Below are 22,418 nucleotides of genomic sequence, written 5' to 3' on the forward strand. Positions count from 1 at the left end.
TTTTTTTTTTTCTTAATAACTCGAGCCATTTTTCGGCTTCAAGTTTATTTTATCATGCACTTGGGACACTTTGGAGTTTTATAGTTTGAAAAACGTTACCGACAAGAATTCAGTCGCTTTCCTCGATTCGGGTCAGTTTTATTTCACGAACGAAAGCGGTAGAAGCGGGCACAACTTTTTTTTATTAAAAGTGAAACGACAGTGACAGAGATGAGGAAAATTACTTGACCGCACGGTATTTATGATTCTCAATTAAACTTTGTCACGGGTTATTCCGAAGGTTAACTAACGATTCAAGCTTGTGAAATACAAAACTAAAAGAAAACAAAATTAAATGATAGTCAGATTTTGTCGGAATTTTTCACATCGTTATACCTGTACATATTACATGAACGGGCTTCGAAATTCATTTGCATGAATAGGTAGGTGTAATAAAACCGATCGTTCCTGGACAACACTTTTTAATTGCGATGGTAATCTCCGTTCCTGTTAAAAAATGAATCCAGTGATTCTAATCAATTCTAAACTGACACGGTATCATCCATAAAAACCGACCAGCTTCTCTGTTTAAAGCAACCATAATCTGTATCAATTATTTTTACTTTTCTTTAAATCCACGTTATACTGAAAAAATGAGTGTTTTTTTTTTATTTAAATCCTTCCTCTCAATTCAGAGCAAGATTCTTGGCTGCAGCAGCAATCTTGCATCAACGTTCGTATTATTCCTATCGACTGTACAAAAGGTCATACTTTGTGCCACCAAAGCTCACAAATAACTCGTGTTACGCCACGTTGATAAGGGTACATAAGCGATATCTCAATATCATTCTGAAGAAAGTTGTTGAGTTGGGACTGTGAAAGCTACCGAGTAGGATTACCGAGCACTACAGCGTATAAATTAGACACACACACACACACTATGCATGTTATACAGTGCCTGTTGACCGACGATAATGTCTAACTTGTGAAAGGCGAGACGCCGTTCGAAATTCAAATGTTTTTGTCAGAAGTGCCGTTGCATATTGTTACGCTGTCATATTTCCCGAGTAATTAACGGTCTGCTGTGAATGTTGTTTTCATGAAACTGGATTCCAAGGTTATCTCATTTCTCTCTTATCACTTGCCTTTTTTTTATATCAGTGCGGTATGCAAACAGCTAACATTTTCGATGCGGGAGTCCGTAACGCACTTGACTTAATTTTCGTGACCCGACCGACCTATGAATTGAATGCGACGAGAAAGAAAAAGAAATACATGTCGAGAATACGACGCGTTGTGTACTTGTGCAGGAATTCTTCCTTGGAAAGTTGATTTAATTTTTTCGAAATTTAACGAGGATATTGGAAAGACTTTACATTGATTTTATTTCAAGAAAAATTCTGAAAAAAGCCAAGTGAAAGAATTATCAATGTAATTATATCGACTTTGTTGCTGGAACTTGATTATGGATAAGTAGTATTGTTATCTCCGGATTTCAACGCGGTCAGAACTGAAAATTTCCAAAAGCGGACTTTCGTCTCTGAAACCCTTGAGGTAATATAAATTTGAGTTTTATTAATCTTTGTCGAGTTTTTTTGTACAACGTGAAAGACGTAGCTGAATAAATAAAAAATTTCTAATGGTTAACAGGCGTTTTAAATAGTTCTGATGTTCAGGTTTTGCGAATTCTATGAGAATTCTTTGTAACAATCGTCGTTTTCCAATCTTTAGATAAAAGTTGCATTCGGTTTGGATAATGGCAAAAAAAAAAAAGGAATCAAATCTGTAAAACCGTTTCGCTATCTATGACGAAGACACCTGCCGTCTGATTTCGAGATACTGACCTCGCCCAATCACATGTAGCCAATATAGACTTTAATGAGAAAGACCACTGCGACGAGTGAAAAAATAATCGAATTTTAAGAATTTTTTCACACGGACACCTAATCAACAAATGGTTCGAATTATTGGTATTTTATTAAGTGTATATTGCACTAGTTTTGTATAATTTTTTATTAATATATGTTTAAAATTAACGAAGGTACGGACCTTGACTTAACGAATAATAAAAAAATTTTCCCTCTATCGTGGCATTAATATCTCAGTGAAAGGTTGTCTGAAGATAAAAAACAAAATTTTATGAATATATATATACAAATTCAGCTATCGTTGTACGTGATCGTTTTTTTTTCACAATTATTCACAAAATGGCGACGGCTTGAACAAAAAAAAAAAAAATTTAATCCGTCGCCGTGTTATAATAATGAAAAAAAAAAAACGGTCACATATAACGATAGCTAAATTTGTGTAGACGTTTATAAATTTTTGTTCTTTATCTTCAGATAACCCTTCACCGAGATGTCAATGCCAGAATGGAGGGGAGGTTTTTTTATTATTTAAATACTTTTTGATAAAAATTTACGTGAAACAAATTTGATTTTACACTTAACAAAATACCAAAAATCCTATCCCCTCATTAATTAGTTCCTTTGAACGTGTCTAACGTCGAGAAACAGAAAATAAATAGGTTTTATTCGTCCTTTTTCTTCAAATAAGATGATTTCGTAATATACAGATTAGGTTGGTGGTTATTTGGGGTCAACATTAATTTTACCCCTTCCGCCTCCCAAATCGGTTCGAAATACGTAAAAAGTAACGCTGTAATATTTTAAGATTCTTAAAGAACTCTTAACCCTTGACCACAGGGTTTTAAGTTTTCCATTCAAAACACATGGGGTTTTCCTGCGTTTGGAGTCACTATTTTACTGTGGGCGTTAATATGTTTGTAAAATCCTGAAATTTTCAGAAATTAGTTTACAAGCATGTTGCTACATGGCAAAAATTTCGGAAACCCTTACCCTGAAAATGTTGTATAACATTACCATAATAATAATAATTAAAAAAAAAAAATGTCTCAATTTAAGGCCCACAGTAAAATAGTGACTCGAAACGCAGGAAAACCCCGTGTCTTTTAAATGGAAAACTTCAACCCCTGTGGTCAAGGGTTAAGCGTTCTTTTAAAAATCTTAAAAAATTACAGCGTTACTTTTTACGTATTTCGAACCGATTTGGGGGGTGGCAAGGGTAAAATTAATTTTGACCTTAAATAACGATCACCCTAATACAGGTATACACCTTATCAGCATGGGCGACGTCATATCGTTGCAATTTTAAACCTGCTGTATTATCCTCAACGTTTGTTTAATCAATTAAAACCAAAAATCTGACCTAATTATTGTTCCCTTCTCCGCCTAATACGTCCAAAAAATTTCTCTTCATCCGATAACCCAATTCACCATCTGACAACGAGTGCAAAAATCTAACCGATTGCATGTCGCGAACGATTTAATTTTTCGCCAGTTGCAAAACGTCTCTGCAGAGAATCTTATCTGCTGCATCGTATCTATGATATGGACGTAGGTCATGAACGGCATACATATATATTTATATATATACACAGACACACATATGTACTTGACATCTTTGAGCTAATAAATATTTATGATGCACCATTAGCCCACGGGGGGCTTGTATGTATGTGCAACCTGGTATTGATTCGTCGGTGCTGCTGACTAGGGCCCCCCTCTCTCTCTCTCTCGCGCGCTCTCTCTCTCTCTCTCTCTCTCTCTCTCTCTCTTTCTTTCTGTCTCGCTTCGGCTCTCTCTTTGGCGAACACGTCTCGCGTCTGTCTATCGAAGAGCCACACGGTGCAACGAGTCCAGGATCTGGGATTAGGTCCTCCCTTGTCGAGTGGCTGCAGCAATCCATCCCCTACTTCACCCCGCGATGCGCCACGACCCTTGGCGACATCATTTCGTTCTCTTTCACTTGATGATGCTGCAGGGCATTAAGCTCCGTGGTTTATCTCTCGTTGTACGCGACGCGACATTTTAGGCACGTTATCTGCACTTGTCAAGAACAATTAAGTTGCCGGAGCGTAACTTGCGGGTGTGTACAGTAAAATGCGGGAATACCTCAATCTTTCGACTAACTTGTTTTTGGTCCGAAACAAAGTACGAGGCCGATTTTGTAAGAACTATTAAGGCTCGCGTGAGGAAATGGAATGATGCATTGTTGCGTAATTCGCAGAGAATCGAAGTCGCGTTTTGTTTCGGATTGAAAAGAAATTAGCCGGAAGGTCAAGGTATTTGTGAATTTTATTGTACTTGTTGAAAAATTGTTTTATGTATTACAGGAAAAAGGAAGTTCTTGCTTTTTTTCCTTCTTGACTCACAGGACGTTTAGGTCAATTATTTTTTACAGAGGAAATAAAAATAATTTGGCACATGCGCATGTCGAAGGTGAAGAAATTTTTTCGCGAGGAAGTGTGTAATAATAAAATTTCTTGATTTCATAAATTATCGGATAAAATGATCTTGGTATTTTATTCTACTTGGAGATATGAGCGAGGTTTTAGATTGAAGTAAATATGATGTATTTTTTATGATGTGTTTACTTATCTTGGAACAATACAAGCTGTTGCAAGTCGATTTTTCTGTTAGAACTTGTTCTACTGTATAAAATTTAAGTTGAAATTTATTATCATACTAGATATGAACTAATACAAAGCGATAACTATCCAGACATATTAGATCTGTTCGCAAATGAAAGAAAATGAACGAATATTTCTTATAGAATTTCTTATAAAAATATTCGTATCAAATCGTAAGGCAAGGTCTTCAATGAGAATTGAAAGCTATACGCAGTCTCTATATAACCTGCAGCAGCAGTCGCGCTTTCACTGCGATTGCCTCGAGCTATTCGAGAGATAAAGTCTGTTAGACCCTGTCCATAGGAATCCAGTAAATACCTTCAGTTTTAATAGGGCCGCGATAAATGAAGAAATTCCTCTGTTCGTTTTTCGAACAAGGCAAGTAAGTTGGACTGGTTTTTCGATTTAAGAAACTTGGATTTGGTTAATTCTTCTCGATTGAAATTAATTTCACGTGTATATAGTTCTACGGAATTTTTTTGAATATGTGAGCCCGATTTTCTAATTTTATCACACGGTGCATTCAAGAATCCGTCAGTCACGGTACGCGAAATGTAAAAAGTATAACTGACTGACGTCGTCCGTGCATAAGCGGATTATCTGCTGATTCATTAGTGCTAATCTCGAAGATATTGTTATTGTAATTTTTAGTATTGAAGATGCGCTATGTTTTCAAGGATGAAAATTCCGCAAACTGGAAATAGACGCGGATAACCTTAACTTGATCCATGTTACTAAATTCTCACTTTTCTCGAGGCGGGTTCAAAGCAATTTTATAATTTTGATTCTTTAAGAGCGGGGAAAACCAATTTAAGCACGAAATTCATTTCGCTTAACGTTTCACGTACACGTCCTCCTCTAAAAAAAAAGCTCTTTTAAATTAAAAGTACCTCCCTTCTCTGCATACAATAATAACTACGAACTAGTAGATTTTAAATTTATGTAATGAACGAAGCTACACGGAAAGAATCCAGATCATAATTATCTGCTCATTATACAATGAAATGTAATTTTGATTGCCTCGTAAACTGAAGCGAAAATGTTACATTAAATCGCTCGAATTCCAGAGTAAAATGGTCTTAAATACCTTATTTAGTGTTGGATTCAACAGTTTAGTTTCGCTGCACCCTTATATATATATAATAAAATGTATATGACGATATAAAAATAACAAGGTCTTTTATTGCGTATATTTATATATATTATATACGTATATGTATATTAAACAAAAAAAGGCCTTGTTATTTTTTCAATTACTTCAATTTATCACCGAGAAAATAGTTGTTATTCTTCGACAAGTGACGTGAATAATTATTCATAAACCGCAGCGTTGCAATGAATATTGAACTGCAGTAGTTTACATAATCGAAATAACCAGCGATGCTAAACATGATAATTATACATATTTGTTGTACACACTTCATGATAATGGAGATGATTAACTGCAAATTGTTCATTTGTCGGCTTTAGTCAACGAGTATATCCTTGATTTTTTTACAACTACTTGAAATAATTATCGAAAAATGCACCTTTGCAAAGGATGTTGATAAATTTATTACCGGTTCAATCTTACGTTGAAGGATTTTTTTTACGATCAATTGCGCGTAAATTACTATAAAGTGAAGAGTTATATCTAAACGATTTGCGGTTAGAAGGGAATACAAACGCTGTCGTCTTACAAATCTTACTCGATTGCCTACCAATTGCCCCAATTTTCGTCGACAGTAATTTAGATCAAGAAATAAAATCCAGATACAAGAAACGGATACTTTCTTCATAGTCGCCGGAGGCTTATCAACATCCTGTACAAACGTTTGACCGCAACATGTATATAAATATATACCGGGAAAATCTCTTGAAACTTGAAAATCAACCGCGCATGCGCGAGTTTTATCGGCGGTTCGCGCAGGCTGGCCATCCCGAGTTTTCAGTTGTCAAACTGTTTCTGGCGGCGATGTAGTTGATACGAATTTTCGAGGTTAGAATCTCAGATAATTGAGGTAGCGGCTCGGAAAGGTTTGGAAAGCATTTGTTATTGGGTCGGTTAGTTGATTCTTCAAACAACGGTCGGAATTCAACGCTCGTATGCTCTTTGAAAATTCAACGGTACACATTTTGTGTAAGTTGGCCCTCTGCGTCGCAGACAAAAATTTTGCCGACCAATGAGATTGAGTATTTGGCGCATGCGCAGTTGATTTTCAAGTTTCAAGAGATTACGTGCATAGGAACGTTTAATCGAGGGATTGAATTTCTGCAGAGCTTATAAGACTTTGAAATTGCGGTTTGATACACAAAGTCAGTAATATCGGCAGTGGATATCGAGTCTTAGTTTTCTGGGGGATAGTCGATGCGAAAACTATATACGCTGGTCACTTTTACGAACAACTGTATATAGTCAAAGACTGGTAATTGAACGTTGATCAGACTCGATTCTCATACGTCGTCCTTTTAATCATTTGAAATGCACGCCGTACTTGATGGGTCTTCATTCTTCTGCGATGTTCCGATACTGTATATCAATAAATGCATTATCATTCGCTGTCGTAAATTATTTATAATTGTACCAATCTTTTAGCATCGGTATATTTGTTTAATTAATTAGAGGAATGAATCGCTGAATTATGCTGCCGACGTTCCATTTAATTTGACTTTTTTCTCATTATTTTATTCCTGTTTATTCGTAATTTTTTTCTTTCCACTAAAAATTGGTTACACGAAATTTTATAAGCTTCTTAAACTTCGAGACTTCTAAAGGGTGAAATTTGGTGACTTTTTTTTAAAACTTTTCGTCCTTTCGGTAACCTGAACTTTTTACCGATAATGCTTTCATCTTCGATCAGTTTCGTTTCGTCTTAAAGTGGGCCAAGACGAGATGCCGAATACACCGGTTTTCTTTTTAAAACGAAATTTGATTCGGATAACTTTGCCAACTCCCTTTATACCCGCGAAGAATTCCAAAGAAGTTATACGAGCCTCTTGAGTAAGCGTACGACTCAACAATACCGTCCTTATTCCATCGACGTGCGGAATTCGGTTTATATAACTTATCTATATAATATTTAAACCGCCCGAGGTTACCGATAGTCTGGTATTTTTATTTCGCAAATTTTCAGGACACGGGCGAAAATCGAACCCTCCATTTATATTTGCTAATCCAGATTTAAGTCGGTAAACAGATAATGGAGCCCATGCAATCTTTGCACGTAATATTTTCCAAGATGGTATTTGAGTATTCAAAAAAACAAAAAAACAATTCGCCTTTATTCAGAAATCCGTTTCAGAATTCTCTTCACCTTTTTATATTGACGTATAATGGAAAAACACCAAAGCTTTTTACAAAACAAAAGAATCCTTGGCCTGGGGCCAGAGTGGTAAAAAAAAGAAAGATACGTGTTTGTGCAAATTCCATGAAACATGGAATTCCCAACGGAAAATAATGTACAAATTAATTCAAAGTTGAAAATGTATTATAAATATTTTTGTCAGGTATTTACCGTTGTTGTGCCATACATATTACGCTGAATGTACTATATATTCACCATAATTACACCTGAATTATAAACACGTAATTACCTACGTCGCGAGCACCTGCAGCTCGATTAAATAATTTTTTTCACGGAAAGAAACGTCAGTTCTCTGCCCAATTACCTCATCCTTCGCTTATTGTCGTTTTTTATCGTCTCTATTTTCGTATTCGATTCGTATTTCAACCTTGACACGTACACCGGCGTAATTTTTTCCTGTAACTAATGTCGAAAACTTTCCAAGGGGGACTTTCACTCATTTATGTATACGAAGCTGTAGGCATCACACTTAACTTTTTGTCGAGGCCCGTCACTTGAAAAGTTTTTGAGACGTGGTGTAACTTGCGATGCTGTATAAAACATGAAAAAAAAAAAAAATTAATAAAAATTTGAAAATAGTAAAAGAAAACAAACCGAGTGTCGATATACTTGTATTAATTATTTATACACACGTCTGAAATAACAAGTCTTTCCGCGGTGTATGGCAATTACGTTTTTTAGTCTAAAAAATAAGTTTCCGAACTCGCACAAAAATTTTCACTTCGTCTCGTAAAGTTATTCCGATTGCGCGTTTAAGGGAAAAATTTAAGTATTTTATACCGGAGTATCAAATGAATAGGTACGTGTATCATGAATTTAATTTGAAAAAATTCATGAATCCACCTTCATTCCGTAAATTAATTTCAAACGTGTTTTGTAACAGTGAAATTTCTCTACGTCTCCTTTTCAATCAAGGAAAAACTCTTAAAAATAGCGTCATTTCGTGTCTGGTTCAACTAAGGAACAAGCCATTTTAATTCAGAGGCAATATACTGCGTACGTATAATATATATGCATTGAAACATAATTTTTGCACAACCTGTCCATAAAAGCGTCCTCAAATGATTCAGAGTCTGAGTCTTCTTGGATCATGCGAAACACCTTAGCAGTCAGTTTTCAGGTACAACTCGTTAGCACGGATTCAGTGAACGTTCGTTACAGTCCATTACACGGGTAATAACCTTTCGTTCACATCGCAGTTTCGTCATAAAATTCAATTCATACTTATCCAACATAAATTCGTAAAGAAATATAACAGCGTAATTAATTTTTTTTAGAATATCTACTCACTCGTTAATTCCATTTCGTTTATAACCAATTATTCGTGATTATAAACAGATTGTCAATATTTATTACTCTATATTGTAGAGGCAGGCACGAATTTACGATTTGGAAATTGAATCAAATTCTTGAAAAAACGCTACCAAAAATTACCGCCCAAATTATCAAAGAAATTGATGTTAAATTTGGTGAATAGTACTCATTGTCAGGTTGAGGTCGGGTATAATCTGATTCGATTTTGAAATGCATCGTGACGCAGCGATGGGGCTCCTGACTCATCCTTTATTCGTGCAAACTGTGATTAATAAAAAAAAAAAAAAGAAAAAATACACAGAACGAATAAAAAAGCACTGCAATACTGCGCAACAAGTTTTATCGTTGACCTTTCTTCATTAATTTCGACGTAGAAATACAAGTCGCAAGTTTCGTTAAACTTTTTCAAAATTAACAAATTTGCCGCGCTCACAACCAGCACATATCCTACATTCGACTAGTATTTAAATTATAGTATAGATCGTGCATCAAAATTAAGCCTTTTTACTCGGAGTGTAAGTTCGCGATACGAAGACAAATATTTCAAATACGCGTGGGAAAAAAGTCTGTCTTGACCGTGCTCGCGATATGTAGTTTATTAAAAAAATTGTCGTATAAAAAATTTTTTTCATAACGGAATACAAAAAAAAGTACTTTTTTTTTTTTTACTCCGACGTTTCTTTTTTTCTTGCACTGTCGCAGAAACGACTACTTCACGTGCGGAACGCAGGCTAAAAAAGACGCGTAACTATACCAGTGTTACATAAATAAATTTGGTTATAATGCAATTCCCCTGAAAAGCTTCGTAACGAGATTTTACTGCAAGTATATCCTGAGCCCCTTCAGCCGTTGCTTCGCTGTTTAGTTATCTATGCCATACACACTGTCTGGCTACACGTTTTCGAGAGAGAGAGAGAGAGAGATATGGTTTCACACATAAGCGCGCACCTATCCGCACAACGAGTCACACAACACGGATATACGTAAACGGTAGAGAATAAGTTCGTAGGTAAAGTTTCCATGGCAGTTGGCAGAAGCTTCCTGGGAAATTTGCTGCCTTATTAGTAGCTTCCATACTAGAAATACTTGCCCAAGTTGATCCCGTCGTTGAGTTTATGCGGTAGCTGAAGATGGAGACTACGGATGAATATTCCGGAATTTCGTATCCTAATTGTACGGATATTATACTTGCAGAGGCCTCGACGAGGCGAACAACCGGTGATTTGTTACAAATGGGCTGGGAAATTCGTAGCGTAATTTGAAGAATCAGGCTGAATAACAAAACGGTTGAAAAATTACGTCGTTTTAAACGGAAATTGAAAAGGTGTGCTCAGAAAATTGACTTAGCCCCTTGTGGCCACTTCGTCGGTTGTCTATATATGTCTGTCTTCATCCATCGTCGTTGCTGCTCAACCGCTTTAATCACCGGTTAATCTCCTCTGAATTTATTTCAAGGAACCACTTCCAATCGATTAACCGTCAGCAGCACGAGATTCAAATTTCTAGTTACGATCCCGGTTATATTATCGTTGTGTTTTGTTCAATTATAAAAAGCGGACTATACGCTTATTACTAGCATCGTGTGCCTCGCTGTTTGTAAAACGAATCACCTAGAAGCAAAAGTAATTAGGGTTGCCACACGCCTGGAAAATCTGGAACTTTCAGAGGATTTTTAATTTGGTAATGGAAAAAATTAAAAACATGAGTTTTTTATCATGTGAATTAGAAATGATTTTCTCGTGTGAAGATTCAACTTTTCTTCGTCGAGAAAACAAATTGGCTGAAACTCACTATTTCGTACATTATATTTTTCATTAATTCGAATTCAAGACGAAGCGAATACAAAGTTTATAAGCTGAACGATATAGGTTTTAATGACTGCTAGAACTTGAAAAATGTGAGGGAATAAATTGTAAATGTGGAATTTTTTTCCAAAACATTTGTGAACCCCATGATGAAGAGTTTTTGCAGAAACTTCAATTTTCCAACTCAGGTACCCTTAGTCAGTCAGTCAGGCTTACATGGATTTTGAAATGCTTGAGGTCAGAGTGCTCGGCATCGATGTGGACCAGACAATTCGTAAGATTGACTAGAAACGCGACTTATTATCCATTTAGCCGTAAACTTGCACCGATCTGTTTTGAAAAAAAGTATCACGCCGACAGGGATTTGCCCGTCAACAAGTCCAGACACCAGCGTTTACGATGTGCAGTTACGTGCCTTGTACGTGTGTCGTTCCAACCGACGAGTGAGAAAACTGATAGAGTTTAATACGCCGTAATTAAAGCGCGCCGGTTAGCTTGAATTACGGCACTTTGTCTGGTCAGGAATAATTGGTACAGTACAGTCAACGACAATCTCTGCCTGACGATCAATGCCCTCCTGCAGCATACGGATAAAAATTTGCTCTGAAACTGCGCGCCGGATCCCGGAAAGCTGATTCGATTATCAATCAACCCTGGATGCCTGCAAAAGTTGCTCCGCTGAGCTTACGAAGCTCATCTTGTCGCAAGACAATCAGGAAACAAGTCAAACTAACCAAAACTTGGTCCAAGTATCATAGGTGATATGGTGTCTGGTACACTTGACGTTGATTGAGGATCTCGGTTGAAAACTGTCCCGAAACTTGTGCCAATTCTGTAACAAGCGAAGAGAAAAGCGCGGTGGTCGATCGACCTCAATTACCTAAGTAACCGGGAACCTTAACCTGTAATCTCCAAACTCCATCGACACTCGGCTTGATCGAGTCGAGGCGATGGTTGCGGAGCCTTGAACTTTGAAGTCCGCATGACGCGAGGCATGCGGCGGAAGCCAATGTACTACCGCTTGTCATGTCACTAATGTCCTACACGCTTGTGTAACGATCTCGACAATCGTCACCAACGCTCACATGTGGAACACGATCAAGCGCTTACGCAACGTTTCGCGATATCAAACGCTCTTCGGAGAGAAATATTTTGTTTCGATCAACGGTACAGACAAGTGGACCAATTTTCAAATCACCGATTCAAGTGAATATACTCGTATGAACGTTGCATTGCGGTTTTTGTTTTTTTTTTTTTTTTTTTTACGTGTATCGGAAATTTCATTCGATCAAGTTTCATCGAATAGTCAAATTTTCGATGATGTTGGGTTCGTGTTATTAGTCTTTGACACCAAAGACCATGATTGGAACCCGGTGTCTATGAACCGGTAATCTTGTCCGTAATAGGTAATCACTTATTCCTCCGTTATCTTGACTCTTTCAGTCTTCGATCAGATTTCCTGAAAACCTCACGGCCACTTTTGACTTTTCAGAAATCCTCTTACATGGATAATTCATTCAACTAATACGCATCTGCGTGAAATTTACGTAACATCATTGTTCGGTGCGGTACTCTGGGAGTTTTATATATGCAATTGTTAGGCTACATCGTCCGAGGGAACATAAGAACAAAAGCCGTTTGCTATCGACGCGGAAAAGTTTAACCAATTAACGTGATTTCGTTCGAATGAAGAAGTCGCGCTGTTGACCTTGCCAGGTGAACGTTATGCGCGAGAGTCACGACTCGAGAATGATGATCATCGGCATTGTTCACTGTGGTTTAATTACGGCCCATACATATTATATACATATATATACCCGACACATATTTATATCTCTTTATTCTTACAACAGTTTGCTGCGGAAAAATTGCACCAAGTTGGTCGAAAATTTGTTGTTGTATTTCACGTTTTACAAATTGTGATTTATTGGTTTAGATGTTGCAACACAAGCGTATCGATTGTTTCTCAACTATGTCACGTGACAGTCGTGAAAGTGAGGAAAGAAAAAAAACTGTCACATAATGAAAACGCGACACTGATAGTTTTTAACTTGAAACTTGTAGTTGACTCGATTTCGAGCCATTTGATACGGCAGAAATCGATGCTGGAGTTGCCGATTTTCATCTTAAATTGGAATAAAGTTGATAACGTGGATTTGGTATTCATCGTTCCGCTTGAAACTGTGTTGAGTAAACATCTGTACAATCGAGTTTGCTGAAAGACGTTTGTACAATATCGAATTAAATCAGTTTGTTGCTGCGTGATGTAACCAAAAAAAGATAACTTCAGAAAATCAAATCCCAAGATTCAATCGCACTATTATTAAAATTGTCAAACACCGATGTTGTATTCATCGATGTTATGTTAAAATGGCATGTAATCAAGAACAATAAAATAAACTAATATCACTCAATTTTCCTAATTGAAGTCGTTGACCTTGAAGGACAGATAGATTAATTACTATCGAATGGCACGCAACGGTTCCCAAAGAATTTGCTCTGATTAAATCCAATATGAATTGAAACTCATCGTCGATCCGTTTTTCTTTCGTAGTAAAATTGCTAAATGGCAGTGATCATTTCATACAAGGAAAACGAAATTTCTGTCACGCCTTTTAGAGCTGCTTGATGATCGAAGTTGCGTAATCGGTATCATCGGATATCGGTATTCATTGACCCGAAGACATATCGTGGGTCCAATATCATATTTTTTTTCCTCGTTGTCAGTATTTTTCCTCATTCGACACTGTACCAATGTGCAGTCGAAGAACTCGTTACTGCTAACTTCCATTTCAGTCTTTTTTAACGCGGCATCGCGTGTAGAAGTGTGAAACAATGTGGCAGGTCTGAAAAAGATTTCAGTCGTGATCAGCAAGTTATTCAGGTATTTGACAGTATCTAGGCATAGTGTGCTTTTGTATTCTTCTACGATGCTATCTGGAATTTATTTCAGTTCTGTATCTAGCTCCGCTGCTTGGAAATCTGAATTTGTTTTAGAACAACGCTGCGAGATATTCTTCACCGATTTTGTCCTCGGTAAAGAATAGAAAGAAAAAATATGCTCCGTGTCGAACGAATTACACGAGCATGTATGTAATTTATCGAATTCGTACGTTACTTCAACGCGAATAACGACGCGTGACATGAAAAATAAAAAAAACTAGCTATTTCTCAATTATTCGGGCTAACCAACATCGTCAATTGACGTATTTGTCCTCGTTTTCAATGTGACATTCAATCAGAGCCCACGCAGCAATCAACTAACCGAGACTTATATTTTACGTTACAGGTGCTCAACTTCTCAGTTACCAAAATCTAATTCAACTTCGCAGATTGAGGTGAGTTAAATTTTTTATAATTTCTAGATCGTTTTTTTTTTTTAACCTTCGTTTTAATCACTGCATATTCTGCGTACGAAAATTTCAAGTTTGTTGCACACATTTACTAGCGGTGTTTATTATTTTTGTTTCTCGATTGAACAGTGAAGCAGGAGTTGAGACTCACAAGCTATCTTAAAGATATTACACAGCTCAAAGTTTTTCATCTGCTCAATCGAGCCGATTAACTGTTTTAATATGATAATTGCGGATTTACCTACAAATTACTCGAAGAATTTCAATTTGGGAATGGTCAATAGACCAATGAAATATTCAACAAAAAATTTGAATAACGACGTTAATCACGGGTAACAAATACCGATTATCGACTAAAAGGCGATAATATCTCTTATCAAGCTTTTGGGTCCTACCATTATACGCCCATTTTCATCGACCTGCTGTTTATTTTGTTGAGGATAAACCAAATTAAGATTTTCTCCCGTTCAATAGATCTGTTGATCTCCATTGTTCAATAAATAATATGATCGATGTATAATATTCGTTACATCAGCATCGAAAAGTTGGCTTCCCATGTAAGAAGACCTGCAATTGTCTAAGCTTCTGAAACGCGGATCAGGATCTCGTAAAACCATGTACATATATTCGAGTCCGTTGAAACTGGTTATTAACAGGAAACTAATTATTATTCCAACCGCCCCGTGTGGTGGATACTACTAATCAGTTTCATATGAGCCGTACGCGTTAAAGGCGCAGGTATAGGTGTCCGTATATCGATTTGTCGTTGGCGTTCGACGTCTCGTTTATTATTCCAGTACGGTTTTTCCTTCTTCTGGTGGGCTATGCGTGTTGGCGTTTATTTATGCCTACTGTTTCTTTATTAGCGTTGAACCAAAAAATTTAGTAACCATTTCCGCTCCGCTGATACGACTCGAGTAGAAAAAATAACGAATGTAAATACTCTGGGAACTATTGAGAGGTTGTACTGCATGTTAGATGCGGTGAAAACTAATCGTCGAGGATTAACGATTTAGTCTTTCGCAAATATGTTCATCATGGACTTGTTGTTTAGTGATTTTCGAAACTTTGGACATTTTGAAATTTTTAAACTCGTTTATGGGTATTTTATTATCAACCTTGATATTGTACCCGCAGCGTTAATTACTATGTCGAAATAGTATCGTGATATTGTTTCGATTCTTATCGTAATTCTTGATCGTTAGAAATACTTTTTTTGTATGCTTACGTATTTCTTGAGCTGCATGAATAATAGGCCAATAAAATCAAACTGACACTGTACATTGTACGTTCGTCGGAGTATTCCTACCCCGGGAATACAATTAGCACGGATAAATATTTAAGGCCGAAGGAACTTTCTTATCTAACGTATTGCAAGTGTAATTTAAGACGAACACCTTGAATAGGTTACTTAGACACGATAACACCGTACGCTATCTCTGCAGCAGCGTCTCGGAGACGGAAGGAATTAGCTTCGGTATATAAAGCTAGGGGAGTTTTCCGATTCTTTAACTTCCCGACAGACCGTCTATACAGTTATACTATTCCCCGTTCCGTCGGTTTCATTTGACTAATTTTACTCGAACGAGCAATTGCGTTTCAAAGATCAAAGTTCCACGAAGAAAAACTTGAAACAACAGCACCTAATTGACGTACTGTCGATTAATTGGAATCAGCGATGCTGAATAGGCATTTAACAGAATCTTACGCGTAATTTTCCGATCGATTTTTAAACAAGTTTCAAATGCACGATCAGATAAGTAAACGGTATCCTTAATAGCTGGGTATCGCTGCGATATTGCGGGATACGTACATAGTAATAATATAGGAAAACCAGATGTTCAACACCTCTGTGAATGAACTTTGAACCGTTCGACGTTGACGTGTATTATCAATAATTTTTTTTTTTCTTTATTAGTACTTATACGAGCAGGGATATAATCACTGTCGACCACCGCACCGTACTTTGGACAGACGTCCATGCGATGAAAATGATTTTCCTTGCAACGATTATTAGGATAATAGTCTGGGGTTCTTATCGAGTCGACTAATCGCCATAACGCCGATCGCGCCACACGCGTTTCATCATCGCAATACGGCTTGCGTGACATCGGCTTGTCACTTCGAAGCGAATTACACAACCGAAGGAACGGGTTATGGAAATTGTAGTTTTCTGGTACCAACACCTATATACGTAAGCTACTTCTCGCTGGTATAACGCTGCTCGCCTTCGGCCATTCCCTCGGCTTAGTTTATACTAAAAAATTGATGTTCATGGGGTCAGGGACTCTCCCTCCTTCTAATAATTACCGCCATCAACTCTTCCTTCTCTTCCTTCGCTTGTATAACTTTTACTGAAATTTCGACGCAAGTTTGCTACCGAAATTTATTGCCAAACGACGCTCAGGTTCAGGAAGTAAAACTCGTTAACGTGTACGCGACAGCTGGATAGGATAAATGCCCAATTTATGGTAATCTTTAAAAAATGCTTCATCTATGAATTTGACTTTCAATCTCTTTAATCGCACTATTCATGAGCAAAATCAAACGTTGAACAAGTTTAGGACAGAAGTTTTTGATACCTGGTACACTTTATTGTTCTAAAATTAGTCTTTGGATCAAAGCACCTTTGTACCATTTTTGGCCACAGCCCAAGATTACACGAATTACTCGGATCAGTAATTAATGAAACTTCAAATCCGGATAATTAGTATGGTTTAAGAAATTTGAAAAACAGTTATGTGTTTTGGCAACAAAGTTTTATGAGGTTGTGATTTAACCGTCGACTCCACACGGAATGTACGGCAATTCCTCTTGCTCCACTTCTGCGCAGAAAATCTGTAGTGAATTCGAAAATATTTTCAAGATTACACGTGTAATAGTAGTTATAACTAAAACGTAGCTGTAATACTTGTAGTACAATTATCTTAACACGAACCCCGCGCGGGAAACTGAACTATTCGTATTGTTTGGATAGTTTGGGTATCCAAACAAATCAAGTGCTCCAACTATTCGAATAGCTTGGATAGTTCGGATAGTTAGGATACCCCGGGTACTCGAGTACTCGAAATATGCTATAATCGTAGTCCCGATATCCGAATTTGAAGCGTTGGGTCCGGTGCACTGTTTCAGATCTTAAAAAATCTCAAAGTCTAGTTCCTGAATCAACCAAGTTAATACCGTTTCGTTTAACTCCGTCTATAAATAAAGATTATCCGAAAAATCACATATCCTGACAAAGGTAGTCCTGGCCCCTGTAAATCCGCTGTGCAGACAGTCCTTAGTAACGTTCAGGATACCCGTTTTACTTAACGCTCCAACTAAAAGTTACTCGGGATTCAGGCTTTCAACCCTTTCAGGCGTGTGAAGTTACGCGAGCAAAAGAACAGCACACACATGTTTACCTTCACTCTGATTTGTTTTTAAAAAAATGTTTAAAAGCTTAAAATTAAAAATGCCTTATCCAATATGGCGGAATGAGGTACACATCCGATTGCATTGTTAAAAGTTAAATAATTCTTGCCATATCCATTGAAGCTGGACTGTACGTTTCGATAGACAAGAAGCTTGGCACCGTCAGCACAGCACGATGCATAAATAAGTACATCAGTCAAACATTTTGCCACACGCCTGATGCAAGGTCACCTTTAAGTTGACCGGTAAGATAAAATAAAAGTAAGTAAACAGATCATCAATCCTTGGAAGGTAGCCAAAGTTCGGGAGTGGTTGGCTTTCCTAGAGTAAAATTGGTACTGAAAATATAGCGGCGATTAGGCTGCGCCTGGTTTCTTGTTCGCATTCACATTCTCTCCGCTCTCTCTTTCCCCATCCTCCTCTTTCTATTCCTCGGCCCGTCTCTCTTCGGAGAATTACAAGTAGTGATAGTCTCCCAAGCTTCGAGTGAGACACGAACGATCCAACAATCCGACAACAAAACGCGACTCGGTCGAACTAGTCCTAACCTCAGCAGGCTTCACTGCTCAACCAACCGAGTGTAAAACTACGCCCGTTGTCCCAGTTTTTGTCCCGTTATCATGGTCCGCTAATGGATTCGATTTATTCCTACATGGACCGGATAAAGTCTTCATATTATCTACGCCTTTACGCTTAATTAGTCATCCAACGTCCGGAGTTTGCAGCCTTGATCAGTCTTTTATGTTAAATGTACGTGAAATCGTATTTAACCTTGTAAATTGATGATATTGGTTATAGTTGTTCATTATCTTAGGACTCACCTTGTTTGTTTGTGTTATTTGTTTTGTTTTTTTTTTTTTTTTTTTTTTTTTGCAAATTTGCAACAAAAATAGCTGACCAATAAATGCACTGGTCTTAGGAATGTTCTTTATAATTTTGACGCTTTATGGTTGAAAGAATAGAAGTAGCAGTCAAGTATGTATATATTTATATACTTGGCAGCCTGCATGATGGTCCAAAGAGTGATTTAAATACCAAAGAATCCATAATATCTCACTTTATTATATCAACTTGAATGTTATGTTGCAAAAATAATCTTTGAATCTTGCTGTGAAAAACGAATATTGTTTTGAATGTTTTGTTAACGTGAAATTTTTTTTTTAATCTTCGTGAAACCCATCAGAGAATTTCCTAACATTTACCGTCTGTTTTCCCAAAAGGATGTAATCCTTTTTTGAATACCCCGTTGTTTCCAACCCTTCGAAAAAGCCATGGTTCGCATATGAGTCTGCAAATCGTACGTTGGAACGTTATTTAACTTTCCAGAAAACGAGCTTCAAAGTTTTGCACGCACAAAATTTGTCCCTGCAGATTTAACCACGCGCTGTTTCTCCGCGAATATCCTGTCACTAATTAATTCCCCGTTCATGCATATTCACAAAAGCTAACCCGCCATGCAAAATTACCCTGAGCGAGAAATAAACAAATGTACGATACATGTGGGAGGCTCAATCTTCGGTAATTCCATACAGACGTCAATTCACAAGGCTTAAGTCAGTAACGTTAACCTAACGAAACATTAGAGAAAACTTCATTATCGCGCATGTTTAAGATAACTTTCAAGAAGTTGGCGTTTCAAGTTACGAGTATGTTTTTTGTTTGTTACGATTTACTTTTCAGACAATCCTAAAGGCGCGAAGTAACGATGCTTCCTAAACATCCCTCGTTACAGTAACGTTACTAGCTTCAACCTCGTATCAAATCTCACCTCCTTCTAACCCTGTATATTTTCGAAATAGTCAATCGTGCGATAAAGAGAGAGAAAGCAAATGCAATTCAAACGTATAACGTATGATTAAAACAAAAGGAAGCCAACGCGGGATACCATCGTTTAGTCAAATTACCCTCAACCCCTTTTCTCCCCGTTTTAACGGGGAAAATTTAAATTGATTATAAGTGGATGCGCCAGTAGTGTATATATGCCGGTTCTAACTCAAAGATGGCGGCGCTCCCCCCTAGTTCCCCCCTAGCTCCCCCCTATCTCCCCCCTAGCCCCCCCCCCCCCCCCCGACTCACGGCGCACCCGCTCTCACCCCCCCCCCCCCCCTCGCGACTCGCGGCGCACCCCCCCCCCCCCCCCCCCCCCCGGTCATTTTCGGCGACTATTTCCATAGGATTTGACACACACACACGCGCACACACACACACGCGCACACACACACACACACACACACACACACACACTAAATAATTCCTGTCGAGACTTGTTTGGCGCCGGAAAGCCGCACATAAATCAGATAAGGTAAGAACCCGCTAGATCTATTGAAAAAATTCCAGGAAATGACCCTGAAGGAAGGTTTAAAATGGCGTTTTGAATGCTTTTAACAATTTTTTATTTAACATTAATTACATTTAGTTTTCTTATTGTATTCTCAATTATCTTATTCTAAATTTTAATGAGTAAAATTATACATATTATTTTCAATATCCATATTAATTAAACATATTGTTATTCCAGAATTGACTTAAACCAATTTTTTAACAGTACCACTGATCGGATTATATTCAACAATGCGATCATGCAAGATCATGCAGTAGGCAGAAGTGTGTGGTGGGAACGTGGTGCTAGAGTCAAATTCCAATCGAATGTCCACAGGTCCAGTTTTCAATGTTTCGTTCTGCTTGGAGCAATCGATGACGATAAGGGGAGCTTGGTTTATAAATTCACGCCTCGATAGCAAAGGCTCAGCTTCTTTGTTATAGTAGCTCATTTGAAACCGAACATACATATCATAGAGAATGGCGTATTGATTATTGTATATATCAATATTCATATTTCCGTAGGGATAGCACTGTGAGTTGAGGAAGAGTTTTACATCTCTGATCCGACAATGATCAAATACGCCAGCATTTTTCAGCGGCTCGTTTCTCCTTGCAGTTTGAAATCCTAGAACGACATATCTCGGCTTCTCAAGCTGCGTCGATGTCTTGACTGACCATATATGCCGCGTTGTTGATGGGAGCATCGGATACACGTACGTTTCCCAAGAACGAAAACTCATGGATATGGCCGGATCCTTGGCGATGTAGTTGAGTAGCTGGATTTTCGGTTTATCTGCCAGTTTGATGTAGGGCAACAACCACTCGATTTTATTCAGGGTGATTTTAAAGTTTTCCGTCGCCGAGCTCTGAATCACGGCATTCAAATCAGTGTTGGAACGTGTGAGAATTAACTCGTGTTTAGCGTTGACGATGACTCGACGATAATCTTCGGCGAAGCCTAGCACATAATTTAACGGCAAGACAACATCGAAATTTCCAGCGGCATCGGTTAGTTCCTTATCCCCACTCAACCACCCGGTATTCTCCAGACTATATTGCTGGCCTGGAGTCAAGGATACGTAACCCTTCATGGTGCTGGTGATGCCGACATTTTTATTCCGATCAATCTCTACACCGTTCAACTCGTAGCGAATTTCCTCAAACAAATGACAAACGGCCATATTGATCAATTTCGTAACCGTCACCGCAGCCACACCATCATCCTTTGTGATTTTTCCGTGAATGTGTAGAGAGCTTTTACTGGGCAGTAGACACAAGTCTTGATGTTGAACAACAATATGGATTTCATCGTTGTTCTGGAAGGTGGATGATGCAAACGGTTGATGAGCATGAATCTCAGAGTGCGCGATCGATTCATCGAATACCACAGGTTTCTGTATTCTTATTATTTCTTCCATGGTAACACGCACAGGATGCAGCGAACACGAATTTTTATTTTCCAAAATTTCCACGTAATCGAAGACCTAGGCTCTGGAGAAACCGAGCGTTCAGAGGTGTCAGTCTCGTAGGCGGTGTAAACGTTGTCAGAGGTGTCGGGCGACTGACGATTTTTGGCCATGCCGTTTGAGTTTTATAACTTTTGCCCAACTTTCTCGTCTCAAACACGATTCCCATTATTTGAGTGATTTCACGTGTAAACGTACAGTAATCGTTTCGCCGCGAAAATTAATCAGCTCGTCGTCTTGATCGACTATTCTCAGCTGTAAATGATGTATCGACTGTACGGCGATTGGCAGGTAAATGACGTTGGTAGGCACTTCGACAATCTTATATCCGGATGGAACGGTTGGGAAAAATTCGTGAATCGTGTGAGCTCGACGCCCGTTTATGTACGCCCCTGTGGTTATGTTACACTCAACGCGTAAAGTATTAACCTTCAGTATGGCTACGGGTAATTCAGATTTATGAGTAACGTTTCGCGATAGCTCTACCGCCTTAAATCCCAATAATCGGCCGATCGAATCTTTGGGCTTAAAGTCTACCACATGATTGCATGTGACTTCACTGTTCAGCTCGTTGTTGTTAGCTGTCAGACTGAGGGTGATATCGGAGGGTAGCTCCTTATGTAGAAAATTTTCAATATCCTCAATTTCATAGCATCCCGTGGGTATCACGATGCTCTCTCTGCTGTTGTCCGCTCGTTTCAGGTAAAATTTATTACACCTCTCATGAATATTGGGTATTGAATTGAATGTCAGGAACTCGACGAGTCCGAGAACATAGTTCTTCTCTGGTGATAACTCGATTGGGGGGAAATATTGAGCCTCCAGCACGGAGGATGTACCTGACAGTGTTAACGTCAACGATTCCGGCATGACTAATGCTTGCTCATGTAACACCTGTCTTTTTATAGTTGTTCGCTGAGAAATTTGAG

At 38.1% G+C, this 22,418-nt stretch overlaps 1 protein-coding gene across 2 annotated transcripts in view; it reads left to right on the forward strand.

Annotated features, from left to right (window-relative positions):
- Nucleotides 1-22,418, forward strand: part of LOC124310174 (beta-1,4-N-acetylgalactosaminyltransferase bre-4-like) — a 113,867-nt gene that overhangs the window by 20,835 nt on the left and 70,614 nt on the right. For both annotated transcript variants that reach the window (XM_046773952.1, XM_046773945.1), the window contains exon 2: nucleotides 14,224-14,272. The gene's annotated coding sequence lies outside the window, so the exon portion shown is untranslated. The remainder of the gene's footprint in view (nucleotides 1-14,223; nucleotides 14,273-22,418) is intronic.

This window comes from Neodiprion virginianus, chromosome 1 (genome assembly GCF_021901495.1).
Source record: "Neodiprion virginianus isolate iyNeoVirg1 chromosome 1, iyNeoVirg1.1, whole genome shotgun sequence".
Classification (NCBI taxonomy): Eukaryota; Metazoa; Arthropoda; class Insecta; order Hymenoptera; family Diprionidae; genus Neodiprion; species Neodiprion virginianus.